Here is a 3,800-nt window from a genome sequence, read left to right on the forward strand (position 1 = left end):
AAATTGTGTTTTTGCAAATTTGTAGAAATAAAAAATTCACAGTTTAATGTTTTGATTCTGTTCCATAAATGACAAATTGTCTACTCCTATCCCGTCACAGTTGTTATTCCATTGAAATCCTACTTATAAAACAAATAGGAAATTTACGTAAACACTGACCTGTCATAGTGCAGCACCTTAACGTCACCAACCGATACCAGCATGAAAACACACCAACCAAGCAATCTCAGTGCAAAACAATATGACGCAAAATCTCGCTCATCTCTTACTTTCGGACTCACACAAACCAACAAAAACGTTTCATAAGGAAAATAAACATATATCCATTTGTGTTTTCCGTTCTGAAGAAAAATTATAGTAATTCAACAACTGGAATATTAAGGTTTTTACACCTACCAACTTTTGTTGTATAAGAAGAACTACAAATTCCCTTGTGAAATCTCGACCAGTTTGAAATCAACCTAATCATTGTAGCTTCACCTTTTGGTTCAATTTGGTTTTGCTAACATCCATCAATATTAGACAACCACAATAGCTTATTAGTATTTCTATCTCAATTGCGTAGGTGATGGTACCTCACACTCTACACCACAGATTTTCTACAAATAAGAAATACCATTCAACTATGGCTTATTCAAAGGTCTTTTGCGCTTGTCTCAATATATTTATTTATTGTAGGACCTTAGCCTACATTGAGTCTGAAACTCTTAAATCTGTTTACATAGAAGAAAAACATCTCTAATAATCAATCCATTCACTTCCAATGCAATACTACAACAGTAAACGCAATTACAATAGACATTGTATCAGCCTATTAATACTTACATGTTCAAAACAGCAACCACCTTCAAAAATCTCACCTTATCAGCTCCTCAAACTCAAGGCATTGGATGTCAGGATTTCGGTATTTTATTCTGATTTGGCTAATTGTTTATAGCTCTTTGCTCAAGGTATTAAGCTGTACCCTACTACCAGAAAACTGATAGTGTAGATTGTGGACTGGGCCCCATAAATGTTCTTATCTTTTCTCTCCTGCAATGATCATATTATGAGTCAAAGAACAAATGAGGCATCACAAATTTAACCTGCATGAATGGTTTTAACTTCAGTCTATGATGAGAGTTTGGATAGGTTTTTAATAACTTTATTATTATGAAAAGATTAGTAAAGTTCTTTTTGGTCGTTTTTATTTAAATTAGTCCCTAAATCAAATAGGTGTACAGAAATCTCATCAAAAAGAATGGTTAGACTCAGACATCAAGTAATACATTTAAGCACATTCTAAAAAAGACTAATTCCATTTACTAAAGCTGGGGATCAGAGTTTAGATTCATAGATCCCATGAAGAGTTCAGATTCATAAGGAAATAGAGTGAGATCAGAGGAGCATAAAGCTCAAAGTCAAGCTAAGGCAGAATAACCTTCCAGAAAGAGTAGTTCATGAAACTTAGCTGAGTCTCAGTCCAACATAAATCAGCATACAGTTGCAGTAGCAATCTGTAAAAATTAAATGGAAATAACAGGGCAATTGGGAAACAGCAGCATCCATAACCCTTAATATTCTGCCCAGGGGAACAAAGGGAAAAGGGCATTGCATATACCTAGGAACATGCCCTAATATAAAAAGCATGAATACATTTTGCAGACATTGTATAGTTCTCCTTCATCTATGGACCAATTAGGTGGCAGCTCTCATCATTGAGCAGTCTCTGCTCCTCTGTTCTGTGGAAAATACATAAGATTTATGAAGTTATCACAAAGTTAGCTACAAACATTCTTGTGTAGTTAGATTCTGGAAACATTAAACTGATAAGAACAGATACTACACTTGAGCTTAGCCAAAAGGCCGAGAAGCGATTAGATTCTGGAAATATTAGCCATTGTAGCCAGAGGAGGTTGAGCACAGGTTGGCCTTCTACATCAAATTTTGTTTTAATCCGAGAAAAATTAAGTATACTAACTAAGAGACAGGTAATTGCTAGGTAATTGTTGGAAAGTGGGATATTGGTAGGGGAAGTAGTACCTACCACTAGTAATAAGGCCACCAACATGGTATAGGGTCCAGTAAAGGTCACAGTAAATTAGCCCCTTGCTCATCCCTTGGTGGTGGACATTGAGCAGTCAGGCCTAACTTAGGAGACTAGAATATAAAGCACTCAAAAACACCAATCCATCAAATAAGTAAGACACAAAACACACAATAGAAATCCCACACCAATCTATAATAATAGGACATATGTTTATGACACCAAAATAATAAAGATCCAATGTATGGAACCTGAGAAAATAATTTGTAAAGATTAACCACTTTACAGTGCTTAGAAATATATAGCACCACTCAGGGACATCTGGTTGTGCTTGACCTGGACAAAGTGAAAGTTTGAGGCTAACCACAATGGAGCCCTGGTCTGATACACTAAGCGGAAGGCCGCGGTCAAAATTTTACCTTTACATTTTGAAACTTTTCTGGAGCTTATTCTTTCGGTGTCACTTGACCCTCCACAGCATGCTAGATTCAGTGTGGGTTTGCCAGCTTAACTTTCTGAGAGACCTCAGTCAAATCCTGTAAGTCTGGAGCTTTCAGCAGAAAGAACCTGAATTCTAAGGCGGATCTGGGTTGAAGGTAGTAAGCTTGACTCTCGCCATCAGATAGGTCACCTCCTTGTGCTTTTTCACAAAGGTTCTCCAAAGTTCTCCAAACATCAGGAGGTGCTTCGTGATGGTCTCCTTGTGGGATCAAAGTGTCCAAAATACCAACCCATAGGTTTGAAATTTTCTAAGTGGTCGCTGGTATGTGTGTACTACAATTCCCACAATGCACCCGGCCAAAAATGTAAAAGTCTCCTTGATGCTCTCCAGGATGTGAACGTTTGGTAAAGAAGATACAGGTGAGCTCTGTTAATCTGCAGCTTGCAGGGAGTCCACTCCTTAATCCTTGAAGCAAGGTGCAGTTCCCAGGGCTGTAGTAGCAGATTCTGCAGAACGTACAGTCAGTCAGAGTGCAGGCCATTGGGTGCATATCTAGATTGCAGCAGGGCTGTGCTTCTTCTCCTATTAGTTTCAGGCAGCAGAACTGAGAAAGTATGCAGCTCTCACGAATGTATTCAGTGTTCTGGGGCAACAAGCAGGGGGCACCTCTGTTCAATGAGATGATGGGTGCCACCCAACAGCATGACAACATCCCCCAAAGTGTGGCATGCTCTTGTCACATGAAGTACTGCACTTCCAAACCAAACCAAAATACAGTGTGGCTCATTTCCATTAGTTCTCCTCCCCCTGAGCTGTGCAAAGTCCTGTTCTAAGCCTGCATCTGGCTGGAGGCACAGGATGTGGGGGTAGGTATGCCGGGACTTCCTTACAGATCTACTCTCTCTTTGAGCTCAGGTTGATTTACCCAGCCCATTTTTATGACCTGTCCTCCTCATCTTCTGAGTTCTCTCCATCAGATAACCTCTGCTCTAGCCAGAGCACTTATCACCTAATCAAAGCAGCTTGGGTAAACCTGCTAAGGCTGACCAATAAGCAAAGACTACTAGGAGGCTGGATTTTGGATTACAGAAGAGAAATTTCTATAAATGATTTTCTGTACGGGTTATGATAAATTCAACAGTGGCACTTTGTTGAATTTATCTGTTGAATTCATCAACACCAATTTTATAAGTCTTTGAATGATATTTCCTCCTTTTCTAGCAATATGTTTATCTAAATTAAATATTGCAATGTTAGCCTATAGAGCTAAGTATCTTCAATGTGGAAAAAATGGAATGAACAGTGCATGTAAAACATCTTTTATATGGTCCC

The 3,800-nt window shown here is 38.7% G+C and overlaps 1 pseudogene; it reads right to left on the reverse strand.

The window, feature by feature from the left end:
* Positions 1 to 1,699: 1,699 nt before the first annotated feature.
* Positions 1,700 to 1,857, reverse strand: LOC147723943 (U2 spliceosomal RNA; annotated as a pseudogene).
* Between the last annotated feature and the right edge of the window lie 1,943 nt (positions 1,858 to 3,800).

The sequence above is a fragment of the Lissotriton vulgaris genome, chromosome 4_1 (genome assembly GCF_964263255.1).
Source record: "Lissotriton vulgaris chromosome 4_1, aLisVul1.2, whole genome shotgun sequence".
Classification (NCBI taxonomy): domain Eukaryota; kingdom Metazoa; phylum Chordata; class Amphibia; order Caudata; family Salamandridae; genus Lissotriton; species Lissotriton vulgaris.